The following is a 15,733-nucleotide window of genomic DNA, read 5'->3' as shown; positions in this document are numbered from 1 at the left end:
GCTGAATAGATCATCTGAGCAGGCCCAACCTTGCTCAGTGTATTTCAGTGTTCACATACAGACATTCCTAATATCCAAAAAACAGTATGCCCTTTGCCCATTGCTTTGATAACCCTTTTCTCCAAGGAAGGAGATCATATTTAAATTCCTCCTTTCAAATACATGTATCTTCCCAGATCCAGAGCTCACAAAATGACTTAATGTGGCTTGTTAGGCTTGTGGGTGGGCAGGCTGGAGACTTCGTCACTATGGCAATGACAGGTTTAAATAAACAGTGTTAGCAATATAAATAAGCTGCTGCCACAAAGCAACACTTTTAAACCAAACACAGAACGACATTTTAATGACTGTAATCTTAGAAATTTTTAGCTAATATTAAATTAACTGGGTCGCTATGCTTGGGTTTTTTCTTTCTTAAAAAAATCTTAAAAATTCTCCTATGTAATTCCTTTTCTATTTCAGTTTCTTTATGCACATTTCTAATATTTTTTTCTGAAAGTCCCACGAGGTTGGTTATGTTGCAGTTTCTCATAAATTACAGAATACATGATTCCTTACTCTTAAGAAAAGGGCCACACAATACTTGCTACAGAGAGATAAAACATTTTAATAGTTCTTCTGACAGTCTATTTGAATAGGAAGTACCCTACAAAAATGACAGCTATCCTGAGTATGCACAATCAACACATGTTAACGCATTTAGTCTTTACAACTTATTGAGATGTTGCCTCATTCTACAGAGAACACTGTTCTACAGACGTCCAAGAGCTCACCCCAAATTCTCAGCACTTTTGGATGACAGAACTCTCATTGGACTCAGATCTTCTGACTGTTTTAGGTCTAGGGCCTCTGACACTTCCATCATTATAGGCAGGAAAAAAAAAAAAAAGCTAAATTTGCTTTACTTCTGTTTCATTTTTGTGTTTCATCTGTTAAGAATACATAACTCATGGCCGGGTGCGGTGGCTCAAGCCTGTAATCCCAGCACTTTGGAAGGCCGAGGTGGGTGGATCACGAGGTCAAGAGATCGAGACCATCCTGGTCAACATGGTGAAACCCCGTCTCTACTAAAAATAGAAAAAATTAGCTGGGCAGAGGTTGCGGTGAGCCGAGATCGCGCCATTGCACTCCAGCCTGGGTGACAAGAGCGAAACTCGGTCTCAAAAAAAAAAAAAAAAAAAAAAGAATACATAACTGATAACTGAAAGTAGACTCTTTTCTTTCCTAATAAAATAATTGTGGGTTTTTTTTTTATGTTTCATTGTGCTTTTTAATTCATCTAATGGCTAAAGAAGGGAGAAGAAGTAATAGTTCCAATAAAGCTATTTTTACTTATTTTTTAGAAAGTGTATGATTTTTAGTCATATGTTCTAGGTTCTGAAAGAAGAAGGTACTGATTTAAGAACAGGCAACCAAGTGATAATCTTCCTGTTTAATTTGTGGGAAGTTTATAAAAGTCAAATCTGATGCACAAAGTTTTCTGCATGATGCAGGGACTAAGATGAAATTGTAATTTGGGAAAACAGTAATTAAGAATCTTTTCTCTCTGTACTACAAACACTGCATTTTCTTGTTGTTAAGAGCTATATATGCTCACTGAGGTGGAAATACCATACAGAACAATTTTATTCAAATGATTGTCGTTTAATTACTTTATTAAAGGAAATCCCCCTAAGTACACATGAAGAATTGAAATAAAAGGAAACAATGTAAGTAAAATAATTTTTAAAAGGAGATGATTAAAGTTGACCATTACTACAAAACAGTTGTGGTTAGGGGAATTTTAAAAGGGCAAGTCATAGATGTGTAAAATAGGTATATTGAGTCTTTTAAAAGGCAAATTTAAAGTGTTGCTAGTTTCTGATCAGATATTAGGACAAGAGGTGACAGGGAGACCCCCATTAAAATGCTTGGTGAGCACTCCAGAGGCCGCCTTTGAGTTAATCGGTAATTTTTCACAGACGACATCTAATCTATGAGTATAAATTACTTTGCACTGTTATTATTCCTTAATTGAAGTGCACCAATGTGAAATTGCCATAGATGTCACAGGAATGATTCTAGCCTCAATTAACTTGGGTGGAATTGAAGCCCTTTTTTCCCTGAACTGGGATTATTGTCTGACATCTTGTATTTATTTAAATTGTTACTAGAAATTAGAGGGAGACTGTGTGTGACTAGGTGTTTTATAAGGATGTTCTGGAGCCAAAAGTGCATCTGTGCAATCTATTTCTATTTTAATCTATACCCATTTAATGCTGCTGTTTTGTGTAATAGATGTGCAGGTAGCAGTAGCATCATCTCCCTAGATTCCATTTGGGAAGTGGAGATTAATAGCACTCATATATTTTTTTTAAAGTGGCATTTACAGTCTTTGTAATTTTTAGTTCAAAAGGCAATCACCCTATTATTTTTTGGAACTAAGTCTCCTACCTAGCTATTTTTGTTTAATACATAAAGCGTGATTTAGGCTTTCTTTCTAGATTGTGGGGAAGGGCAACATGAGTGAACTGTACTGTGTATCCTACTTTTTTTTTTTTTTTTTTGAGACAGAGTCTCGCTGTGTCACCAGGTGCCAGGCTGGAGTGCAGTGGCACAATCTCGGCTCACTGCAACCTCCACCTCCTGGGTTCAAGCGATTCTCCTGCCTCAGCCTCCCGAGTAGCTGGGACTACAGCCACACACCACCATGCCCAGCTAATTTTTGTATTTTTTAGTAGAGACGGGGTTTCAACATGGTTTTGATCTCTTGACCTCGTGATCCGCCCACCTCGGCCTCCCAAAGTGCTGGGATTACAGGCGAGAGCCACCGCGCCTGGCCTCCGTATCCTGCTTTACCTATCCTAAAAACTGTTTGAAAAATATATTAATAAGTAACTGAATTAAAATATCTTCTTCTGTTTTTTCCTAATGAGTATTGTTTGGGAAAGTATTCTTGGTTTGTTAGTTTTCACTTGGAATTAGAAACCATGAAGGAAATAATCCTGGTGTCTAATTACACAGTAACCGAATAGATATGTATAAAATTATGTATACATAGACTACAAAGTGCTGATAAAATGTTTCTCAACATTACTAAGTATTATTGATATCAAAGATTATATATAACTAGAGATGCATTCTAAAAGTAATTGTTATGAGACCTCTATAATATACTGATCGATGTGGTTCAAATATTCTGCCCATTTACTTTACGCATTGTTAACACCTATAACCAGCCTTGAAAACTGTCTCTGAAAGTCTCCTATTGGATGGAAATGTTACCTGATATGGTAACCTAATAACGTATTGTGGAATTTAATTGGCATTACTTGGAGACTGACATCAAAGGTGATTTTCTCTAGCTTTGATAGAATTGTGCCCATTGTCAATTTGATTCAATGTACACTTATTGAATTTCTATTATATGACAAGCCCTAGGGAGACACATTACATGACCCTAATTCATTCAATAGTAGTTTAGCATAAGTTCATTTAACAGGTTATTTAGCTAGTCTCAAAACAAATATTCTAGGAATGAGAATTGCAGTAGTGTTTCTAGGCATTACTGGATACTTGCTGAGTCTAGAAGAAAGCAGAAAGACCTAAAAGAAATTTAGAAATGGCAAGAATCCCACTACATGTTTACTTTCCTATTTTGAGTAAGTCAAGTTCAATGAAAATGAAATCATTAATCTTTCAGCATATTGGTTGTTTTGTATATGAACTTATCTGTAAAGCCAACTGTTTATCCTTGCAAAAACAGCTTTCTATACACAGGTAAGCCTTATGAGAAGACTAGACAAGGCTATTCTTCTTCAGGAAAAGCTTATCAGGATGATCCTAGTTTCAATTTTTAAGAAATAGAGACAGGGTCTCACTCTGTCAGTCAGTCTGGAATGCAGTGGCCTGATCACACCTCATTGTAAACTCAAACTCTTGGGCTTAAATGATCCTCTGGCTTCAGCCTTCCAAGGAGTTAAAACTACTGGTGTATGCCACAACACCTGATTAATTTTTCGATTATAGAAATGAGGTCTCACCATGTTGTCCAGGCTAGTCTCAAACTCCTGACCTCAAGTGATCCCCCTGCCTCAGCCTCCCAAAGGGTTATGATTACAGGTGCGAGCCACTGTTTTTAACTCCTAATTCCATTTTTAATAAAGCTACTGTTTAGACTTTAGAGTAAATACATTTATGAATGAATGAATGGTTAAATGGTTTGCACTGGGGAAAAATTGGTCTTGATAATCTACTGATGGCCACATTGATGGATTGGATCAGCAGGAACCAAAGAAAGCATAGCTGGTCCACTCTAGGAATGTGACAAGTAAATTAAACTAATCCAACACCCATTGTTCTCATTGATCCTTAGCCTCATTATGCTATGGTCCATGTAGACATATAGAGCAGAATAATTCCTAAGAACTAATAGCATAGAGCCTATATAATTGGAGTATTTCCAAATCTTAAGGTTAATACATCTTAAGCATTCTCTAAATTACTGTGATTCAATTCTACCTATCTTAGAAAAGATGAGGGGTTATTGTTTTTGATGTTACTTGGAGATCAAGATCAAGGTTGTTTCCCGGTTTTGACAGAACTGTGTCCGTTTGCAGTTGAAGTCAATGATAATAGTCATTGAATGACTATTATATGTCAAGTCCTGAGGATACACATCATCTGGAAGCTGTAAAACTAGTCCCCGACCTCAACAGGCTCACCATTCAGTGAGCTTCCGTTTAACACAAGTTCTTCATTATTATCTGGCAGAAGGTAGTGTGGGTGCTGTGAAAGACAAACCCACCTACATTTTTCTGTTAAGAGCCTGTCTCTCTAAACTCTTCCGAAGAGCCTTATAACAGGTCTTTCTTGCTCCTGCTGTCTCTCACTCTACCTCTTATTCAGACTTCTCATCTAAATGATTTTATCAGTTCAGCCAGAAGTCTCTCCAATCCTTTAAATTTACTTATAGTTATCTATAACCCCTTGGTAGTTGACAACTGTCAGCTAGACCAACTCGCGTTCATTACTCACTCATCAAGCGATCCAGACTGGAGATGAGATAAAGAGCCCAAGCCAACAGTCCGTTAAAGCTATCTCAGGAAGCCAATAACAGCCATCTCAGCGGAAACCACACTGGCTGCGAAAGACCAGACATTTTCAGGCTCCACAACGATGGTTACCACTCTGCTTTGCTCCGACGTCTAACCACATCTGAACAAGAACTGGAAGGGTCTGTAAATCTGCCTGAAAGTTTGCAGATGGGTAATGTATATTAATTAGATTCTTGAAAAAGATAATAATCCACAAAACATGTTTTTAGCCTGTGTCTGTACGCAAAAAATAAGCAGACCAGGCATGACTAATTCATTCATATTGGCTACCTTAGCAATTGACATGGATCACTGCACAATCAGTTTAGCTTTGGCGCTGATAGGCACCAGATTTCTAGTTCCAACTAGAAATTCACATTTGCAAGTGAAACTCATCTAGGTCATCAGCAAGCAAGGGGACATGTAGAGAGGATTACGATGCTAAGACCCCATTTTCACTTGGGAGAAAGGATTGCCAGATTCATTTGCATATTTTTTATTCTATAAATTTGTACATATGGCGTACTGTGTGCTAGAGATTGGCGGGGGATAAAGCGTGATTTCTTTTCTTTCCCCTCAGTATCCTCAAATGTTTATAGTCTAATAGGGAATAGAGTCAGGCAAATAGATAGGTTTTTTTTTTGAGGGGGGCAGTGGGGGGAACAGAGTTTCGCTGTCGTTACCCAGGCTGGAGTGCAATGGCGTGATCTCCGCTCACTGCAACCTCTGTCTCCTGGGTTCAAGCAATTCTCCTGCCTCAGCCTCCTGAGTAGCTGGTACTACAGGCACACGCCACCATGCCCAGCTAATTTTTGTATTTTTAGTAGAGACAGGGTTTCACCATGCTGACCAGAATGGTCTCGATCTCTTGACCTCGTGATCCACCTGCCTCAGCCTCCCAAAGTGCTGGGATTACAGGCGTGAGCCACCGGGCCCGACCACAGATAGTTTTTTATAAAGAGTATCCATCATTAAAATGCAGAGTCACCAATCCAGCATTTATTGAGCACATAGTATGTGTAGAAAGTGTGCTAGGTACATATTGTATAGTAACGAGTGCTACGTAAATACTGTATAGGCTGAGCGTGGTGGCTTACTCCTGTAATCCAGCACTTTGGGAGGCCAAGGGAAGCAGACCACCTGAGGAGTTCAAGACCAGCCTGGCCAACAAAGGGAAACCCCGTCTTCACTAAAAATATAAAACATTAGCTGGGTGTGGTGGCACATGCCTGTAGTCTTAGCTACTCAGGAGTCTGAGGCAATGAGAATCACTTGAACCCAGGAAGTGGAGGTTGCAGCAGGCTGACATCACACCACTGCACTCCAGCCTGGGCAACAGAGTGAGGCTCTGTCTCAAAAAAATAAAATAAAAATAAAAGACTGTATTTTGGAGCTTCAGCTCTACCATAAAGAACTCTAAATAAAGACTATATAGTGTGGAGATCAGAACAAAAGTGGGCACTATAATCCAATACAGAATCTTCATATCAGAGTTTTTCATACTATTTCCATCCTGTCATCCTCCCTGCTCCTGCTCCTGCTCCTCTTCTTCCTACTCTGTGGCTTCTTCACATCCAGGAAATTTGTGATGGTGCTATATTTAATTAAAAGTTTCAGATGAGATTTGTTAGGAATTATAGAGGGGATATAACAATTACATTAGTGTCCATATGTTTGTTTCTTAATGGTGCAGCCTTAAAGTGTGAATAAAATGATGCACATCTCAAGTTCTATTTTGTGGATGTTAAAAACATACCTTTTATAGGCTCTGCCCTTTCCCTATCTTTTCTATTATATCACTGCTTCATTTATGTATAGCCATAGCTGAGAACTGCATTTATTCCTTTATTTTCATTTTAATGTGATTGCTCTAATTCACAAGTTACTTATTTCCCATGCCTCTCTACACTTGGTGCCTTGTGTGGTACCTGTCAGATGCTGCCGATAAAATTTCTTTTGAACTGAACTATAAGATATGTTCTGAATGCAATCAAGAGATTTTTTTTCTCTCTCCTTTAGAACCATATAGAACTAAACAGGAGATGTGAAGAATGGAGCTCTCAGGGCAAAGATCCAATGTCAGTCTCTTTACATTGCATGACCATTGAATATGGTCCTTTCTTGAAATAAGGCTAGACAGTTCTGTCGCCTGGAGCTCTGACAGAACGCTTTCTTTGAGATGAGTGCTCATATCAACTGAAGCTAGTTCACATTCCCTTTAAAATTAATGTAAAATTGAATGAGTACTTTATCCACTTACCTACTTTGTAAAAAGTGAGTTCTATTCTACTTAAATGAAAGCTAAAGAAACCACAAGTCGTTAGCCTGGAAATACTTTTGATGAAAGACCAATTTTCTATTGAGTTATGTTTAAAACCAGGGGAGTTTTCTCTCACTTTCCTTTTTTGCTTAGTTATTTTTCTCTTCTTTGATTGTGCCTTTGTATTAGAAGAAGGAGGCTGCTGTGTTTCATTGTCACAAATGGGTCATGCATTTGTTCCAATGTGTGACCTCTGGAAAGGAGAAGATTATATTATCAAGGAATAGAAGATTGTAGCTTGGATGATTTGTTAAGGAAGAAAAAGTTAAGTGTTCAGCAGAGAGATACTGAGAAGAGTAGGAAATCTTTTAGGTTGTTACAGCAGGGGAATATTTTGTTCAAAAAAAAAAGATCATAGATAGGGCCACACTTCATTATTAAAATATTATATGCACTTTTTTTTTTCAGGACAAAGCTCTTAAGTCTTACTCTGTTATTAACTCACTATGGAATCTAAACTCTTGTCTTCTAATCATGGCTATTATATCAATTAAACGAAACATGGTATGAAAGTGCTTAGCCAAGTGCCTAGCACAGAGTAATGTTCTCAATAAATTCTAGTTATGCTACATAGAATTAGTCACCATTATTATTAATTGCTATATGCTAGAATGGGCATTACTAAAATGTAATTAGTTCATATTCTGGAAGGAACAGACAAATATATGTATTCATATGTGTTTTTTATTTAAATTTTATTTGATTTCAGTTAAGGGGTCTATTTGTTTTGGGGGAAAAGCATTGCACAAGACAAAATTATTGCTTCAAGAGTGAAGATCTGTTGCAGAGGAACTTTGAGATGGCAAAGGATGTAATCCCAGCACTTTGGGAGGCCAAGACGGGCAGATCACTAGGTCAAGAGATCGAGACCATCCTGGCCAACATAGTGAAACCCCGTCTCTACTAAAAATACAACAAAATTAGCTGGGTGTGGTGGCGCATGCCTATAGTCCCAGCTACTCGGGAGGCTGAGGCAGGTGAATTGCTTGAACGCGGGAGGTGGAGGTTGCAGTGAGTCGAGACTGCGCCATTGCACTCCAGCCTGGCGCCTGTCGACAGAGCAAGACTCTGTCTCAAAAAAAAAAAAAAAAAAAAAAAGATGACAAAGGAAACACAACTAGGACACTGGCATAACCGAAAGCCTAGAGGAAGATTCTGACATCTGGAAAAGGGAGAAACAGAAGTCTGCCTGGCCTGAGTCAAAGAGGCTGAGGAATAAAGAAGGGAGAAGGAGGTCAAATTAGTGAAGCAGAGTTGATGCTGGGCCTTGAAGCCGAGTTCAAGAAAACATTCTTTACTTCTGATCATAAATAATTTAAAAACTACAGCCCAGCTCAGGAGAAAGAAGCAGCTATGACCCAGGATACATAGATAATCAAATATTGATCACCCTTTCTACCCTTAAAGCCTTCCTTGTTCCTCTGAGTGAGGTTTCTCTGGGCAGAATCTGACATGCTGTTTTTAATAAGAAAAAGGCTTTTTTTGTTGTTTTACTGTTGAGCACAATATGACTATACTGGCTTAGTCTAGTAGGGAATCAAGGTTTCCTCTGATTGTCAAACTTGCACCTATAACTGGTGCTGATCAATTTTTGTAACTCCAAAATATTCACAGAAATGGATAATGTGACATGAACGTTTTTCAAATAATGTTTATTTAATAATGGATTTTCAGTTCACAATAAAATGAGTAATTTTCTTTGTAAGAAATGGTTGGACAGCCTTCCTTAATATTTAGGGAAAAAGTCTAAGCCTGTTTACAATCAAATGTAATGTTGAATACTTGTCCAGAGCTTGCTGTAGTCCTTTTGGTGAGCTGCCACTAATTCATAAAGTAACTTTGCACAAACTAGAAAAAGATACCTGCTGGGAGGCAGACTCTCTCGGGCCATGACAATCTCCTCAACCATGAGGTGGCCCTGTTACATGGGTCACATTATGGCACCTGGGCAAAGCTGGGCAATTGCAACATACCAGCAGACCTTTCCTCTTGGATAAGCTTGAAAAAAGCTTGTTGCATGATGATATTTCTTTTGGCAAGGGTAACAGGTGAAAACCCTAAAGAGCATATTATTTTCTGTACAATTTATAACATTGATTTTGTTATAATTTATTTAAATAAATTGCAAACTAAACTACTCTAATTTGGCTCTGATCAACAAATATCTATCTACATTATGCATTTATACACTTGTATAAAAGTTGGAATTAGTTCCATAAAAACACTGGCGAAAAAGAATTAGATTACTTTGCCTGAAGAGTAAAGAAAGTATTTTCTTTGAATATCCTGCCAGAGGAACCTGCCAGATGTTTTCCATCTTTTCTGAGTGCAGAAAAAAATAAAACCGGCTTAAGCTACATAGATATTTCAGCTCTGGAAAAAGTTTCCTGGCAAAGAGAATAATAAAATTAGTTTATAACAGAACTTTTTTTTCTTAAGGTAGATAGAATTTTAAAAGCAAGAATAAGGATTTTATTGGTCCACATTTTAAAATCCAGTTTTTCCTTTAAAAATATAAGGATGATTCATAGGTAAAAATCAGCATTTCTAACTGAAAGAAAAATTAATAAAGGTATATACAACAGGCCTCACATATTCATTTGTTGTCATAGGGAAACTGATTTTTCATGGAAAAATACCCCTACTTCTCTACAATAGTTAAGTGCGGATAAAATGTAGTCTGGGCTCGCTTCAGGAGCACATATACTAAAATTGGAACAATACAGAGAAGATTAGCATAGCCTCTGGGAAAGAATGACACTCAAATTCCTGAAGCACTCCATTTTTTTTTTTAAATGTAGTCTGGAGGAAAGGTCAACAGAGTAGATAGTTTCAGTTACTAGATTTTTGCCGTCATGTTCTTATAACAAAAACACCATTGCATAAAAATGGTAGACTAGAAAAGTAAAAAGGAAAGGAAATGTATAAAATTCCTATTATAATAAATATTGTTATGTAGAAATAGTTTCCTAGTAAAGCAAAAAAGAGAGGGAACATACACAGTACTGTGAGTTGTAAAGAAATCCACAACCTATATATTTTTCTCCTTGATTAGCATTGGACTAGAAGACAGAAAAATTAGGGTCCTAACCAGCTGTGTGAAATCAGGCAATTTACATTCTCTCTCTGATCCTCAGTTTTCTCATTTGAAAAATTATATGGTTGCACTAATTACTAAAGGCTCTTCCAACCCTAATATTTTTGTCGAAATTCTTTACATTCTTTAAGACATCAGAATTCTCGGGAGAGTTTGATAACAAGGCAGATTCCACCCTAGAGATTATAAGTCCCTCTCCAGAAACTCTGATTCAGCACATAGGCTCCAAAGCATCTTTTTTCCACATAGTGTCTCCATGGTGAGATTGCAGGAAGGCCAAAAAGGAAGAATAGGAGGTGTGTTTTATTAAAACCATAATCTAACTAGGAGAGTGTCTGGCAAAGAAAAGATGCCCAACAAATGTTGATTTAATGAACTATTTTTCATTAAAATATTTTTTCATGTTCGTGGTATTAATTGATTTTCATCCCTGTCTGATTCTCTAGGAGAAAGACGGGATATTTCTAACAGACGGAAAATCGGCCAGGTTGCTCAGTAGCTACAAATCGATGTAGAAGTGCTTTGTAAAATGACCAAGTGTTTTAAAAAATTATTTCTTTTTTCCAACATAGCTCCCCTCCAATCCTCAATGTAAAAGAAAAAAATATGAATTCTGTGTACTTGTATACTTTTTGGTAAGCAGCATAATAACAATATGCTCTTTTTATTCTGAAAAAGGACTCACCCTTTACAGTAAAGTGCTGGAGAATCAAGCCGTGACTTCAACCCACAGCAGCTGTCTCTTGCACCATCTCTGCCAGATGTCACCCTTCCTCTCGGGTTTGATTCTGCTACTGTATCTGGGGGAGTATGCCTGGCTGCACAGCCTGTAACATCAGTCTCTGTCTTCCAGTCTCAGATTCCTTCTCATTTCACCTCATGTATATTAATACAGAGATTAGTTTCACTTTTTTTCTTGAATAGCTAATCACTTGGCAGCCAACATCTAACTGTGGCATTACAGGTCAAATCAGCTGAAAAGGACAGTGACTTCAAGCAGGAAAATATAATGCTTAGTGAAAACTGCACCCAGAACAGCACCTCAGACTTGTCACCCCGACATAAAAGATTTATTTTCAATTACAAATCTGAGCTTAATGTGAGGGCACCCTGGGGGAGATTCAGATCACTGCTTCTTTTAAATTGACCTTCTACTTGTTTCAATATTTCCTTCTCTGCTGAACAGCATTCCTTGACCCTCGGAGCTGAAGATCCATATTAGCTACTGTAGTAATTCCATCCCTAGGAAAACTTTTGAAAAATTTCTCTAGCTGAAGGCCAAGTTACATGAATAATTTTCTCCTTGGTGAGCCTTCGCTGGCTAACACAGCAATAGATTTGGAGCTTCAGACAGCACCTCCAGTGGACTGCAGAAGCCAGTATCACCATGTTGCTTAAATTTGAGTAGAATCCCAAAGCAAAAGATTATTCCAGTTTTCAGTATTAGGTAGATTAATTGTAAACAGCTAACTCAGAACTATCATATATTCCCTTGGCGTTAGTAAACAAGATTCCTTGAGGCTACCTGCTGATACTCCTACACTGGCTGCTGGAATCAGGGGTTTGCCTCAGGGTATTTCAGTTCCCTATTCCAGTGCCTTTATGTGCACTTAGCAGATGCACCAAATACATACCATATGGACCTAATATAGCATTCGCAAGCTTGTCTCTTAAAAGCTACTAATTGTAATTTCTTACGAAAAGTCCTTTTAAAATTGTTTTGTAATTTAAAATCTGGGGTACTGAGAAACTTGAATTATCTTTCAAGTTTTATCAGATACCTGATTGTTGAAAGTGGCTTAATGTAATTTTCTTTATGCTATAGCTTTCACTACATCTAACTTGAGACTCCCCTCTCTACGTGTGTTTCTAAACCTTTCATTGCAGAATACTTACACCATTCTTGGTTTTCACCTTTGAGTCTCATTATTATGCCTGTTATCATGGATAATTGTATTAGATGAAAATAAACATATTACCTTCACTTAGTTTATTTTATAGATATTTGGGGTTTCTGTAGTGATTGTATCTACATAATGTCAGGAATTATAGGTACAATCTACCATTTGGGTCCAGTTTTTCCTTTCCTTTAGAAATACAAGGGTAATTCTAGATAAGATGACCATTTTTAACTACAGGAAAAATTAATAAAGCTATATAAAACAGGCCTCATATGTTCATTTCTACTTTTTGTAAACACAGTGTCATCTAACTATATTTGTATTTAGGCTATGCATAAAAAGAAATCATTAGCTAATTCTTCCTTGTTATATATATTTTGACTACTTTTTTTCCAGAATCAAAGGTGCTTAGAAATAGCCACCTTTAACTTCCTAAGTATTTATGATACACCATTATATGTGTGGCACTTTGCCTGATACGGGGGTGGGGTTAAATAAATAATTCCAATTCACTGGTGGTACACACTTAAAAAAGAATGTCTAGATTAAACTGGATGTTTAGAGGAAGGTAGGATTAACCATGTTTGAAGTCCTCCCAAAATCATTTAAGCCAAGACTTAGAGACTGAAGAAGTTGACCACTTAAACAACTCGAAGAGCAGTGGTACTTTGCAGAGAAGAATCTGTGAATCAGAGTGATGGCGATAAAATCAGCCAAACTCCCTCTCACTGCAAAGACTAGAATATTTTGATGACTTTTGAGATTTAAAGAGAATATTTAGGTTATTATAGTACTAAGCCTACCTTTCTTTCTTTCTCTTTCTTTCTTTCTTTCTTTCTTTCTTTCCTTTCTTTCCTTTCTTCCTTCCTTCCTTCCTTCCTTCCTTCCTTTGTTTCTTTCTTTCTTTCCTTCTTTCTTTCTTTCCTTCTTTCTTTCTTTCCTCCCTCCCTCCTTCCTTCCTTCCTTATTTATTTATTTTTTTTTTGAGACAAAGTCTCACTCTGTTGCCCAGGCTGGAGTGCGATAGTGTGATCTCAGTTTACTGCAACCTCTGATTCCTGGGCTCAAATGATCCTCCCATTTCAGCCTCCTAAGTACCTGGAAGTACAGGCATGTACCACCATGCCCAGCTAATTTTTGGAGTTTTTGTATAGATGGGGTTTTGCCATGTTGCCCAGGTTGGTCTCAAACTCCTGTGCTCAAGTGATCTACCCACCTTGGCCTCCCCTCCCAAAATGTTGAGATTACAGGCATGAGCCACTGCTCCTGGACTTGTTGAACAGAAAATTTTTATTCGAAAATCATAAAGGAAGTTTTAAATGTATGGAACATAGCATCTGTTAATGTTCTCTCATTCCCAGGGTATTGTGATAATCAAGTCAAAGGCCAAGTCCATCAAGCAAGAGACTATAGTAATAGAAGTCCTACCATGAGGTTCATTCATTTGTTATTTATTTATTATTTCATGAAATATTTATTCCATGGAAATTAAACTAGGTGTCAGGAACACAAAGGTATACTCTGTTTATTCAGGGACATAGGCCAATACACCAGTGGCAACAGTGTGTCAAGAGCACCAAGCCGGGTGTGGTGGCTCCAGCCTGTAATCCCAGCACTTTGGGAGGCTGAGGTGGGTGGATCACGAGGTCAAGAGATCGAGACCATCCTGGTCAACATGGTGAAACCCCGTCTCTACTAAAAATACAAAACATTATCTGGGCATGGTGGCGCGTGCCTGTAATCCCAGTTACTCAGGAGGTTGAGGCAGGAGAATCGCCTGAACCCAGGAGGCGGAGGTTGCGGTGAGCCGAGATCGCGCCATTGCACTCCAGCCTGGGTAACAAGAGTGAAACTCTGTCTCAAAAAAAAAAAAAAAAAAAAAGAGCACCAATGGAGGTAAATCCAGAGATTGTTTGCTAAGTCGTCTTCTCTACACCTCTCCCAAATGCTGTCCCGCTTCTCAGACAACATTTAAAATGTTCAAGGAAAGCTGATTCCTTGCCCTTCTCATTTTCTGTATTTTTTTCTAGTGACATAATCTACATAACTCATATTACTATGCTATTTCTGTAATCTATGAAATTTAAGTCATTAAAAATATTTTTATCTAGGATGAATTATAGTTATATTAGTGCTTTCAATTTTTATTTGGTGTGTGCATGTGTGTTTTTGTGTGTGTGGTGATGTGTTGGTACATGTGCAAGGTATATGAGGTTATTTAGTATTGTTCTAGATTGTGGCTTTATCCCATTTTATACTTCGTTGTTAGAAATGAAATACCCCTAAGCTCCAAAATTTAGCAATAAGCTTCAGTTTCTGTTTCCTGTAATTACTAGAATTTTTAAATAATTTTCATATATAAAAATCAACTCAAGATGGATTAAAAACTTAAATGTAAAACCCAAAACTGTAAAAACCTTAGAAGAAAACCTAGGCAATATCATTCAGATCACAGGCACAGGCAAAGATTTCATGATGAAGACACCAAAAGCAATTACAAAAAAAAAAAAAAATTGACAAATGGGATCTAATTAAATGAAATGCTTCCACGCAGCAAAGAAACTATCAACAAAGTAAACAAATAATCTACCAAATGGAAGAAAATTTTTGCAACCTATCTATCTGACAAAGGTCTAATGTCCAGCATCTCTAAGAAACTTCACAAAATAAAATATTTTGTGAACAAGCAAGCACTCAGAGATTTCATCACCACCAGGCCTGCTTTACAAGAGCTTCTGAAAGAACCGCTATAAATAGAAAGGAACAACCAGTATCAGCCTTTCTAAAAAATACCAAAAAATAAAGAACATCAACATAGTTAAGAACTTACATCAACTAATGGGCAAAACAGTCAGCTAACATTAAATGGCAGTATCAAATTCACATATATCATTATTAATTCTAAATTTAAATTGACTAAATCCCCTAATCCAAAGACACAGACAGGCCAAAAAAAAGCCAAGACCTATTGGTTTGCTACATCCAGACCCATCTCACATGCAAGGATACACAAAGACTCAAAACAAAGGGGTGGAGAAAGATTTACCAACCAAATGGAGAGCAAAAATAAATAAATAAATAGAAAGCAGGAGTTGCAATTTTTGCTGATAAAATAGACTTTAAAGCAACAAAGATCAAAAGAAGCAAAGAAGGATATTACATAATGATAAAAGGGTCAATGTAACAAGAAGAGCTAAAGATCCTAAGTATATATGCACCCAATACAGAAATACCCAGATATATAAGACTTATAAAGAGACTTAGACTCCCATGCAATAATAGTGGGAGACTTCAACATCAATATTAGACAGATCAATGAGACAGAAAGTTAACATCGATA

General features: G+C 37.3%; 1 protein-coding gene and 1 non-coding gene across 9 annotated transcripts in view; both read left to right on the top strand.

Moving 5' to 3' along the window:
* The window catches only part of NLGN1 (neuroligin 1), an 873,763-nt gene that overhangs the window by 836,379 nt on the left and 21,651 nt on the right, over positions 1-15,733 (top strand). The window lies entirely within an intron of this gene.
* Positions 10,078-10,184, top strand: LOC116536540. Its single transcript, XR_004262692.1, has one exon. It is a non-coding gene; the product is annotated as a U6 spliceosomal RNA (small nuclear RNA).

Source organism: Sapajus apella, unplaced genomic scaffold, assembly GCF_009761245.1.
Source record: "Sapajus apella isolate SASKATOON/1434 unplaced genomic scaffold, GSC_monkey_1.0 scaffold101, whole genome shotgun sequence".
Taxonomy (NCBI): domain Eukaryota; kingdom Metazoa; phylum Chordata; class Mammalia; order Primates; family Cebidae; genus Sapajus; species Sapajus apella.
Note: the sequence above shows the minus strand (reverse complement) of the source record. Positions and strands in the feature narration are given on the sequence as shown.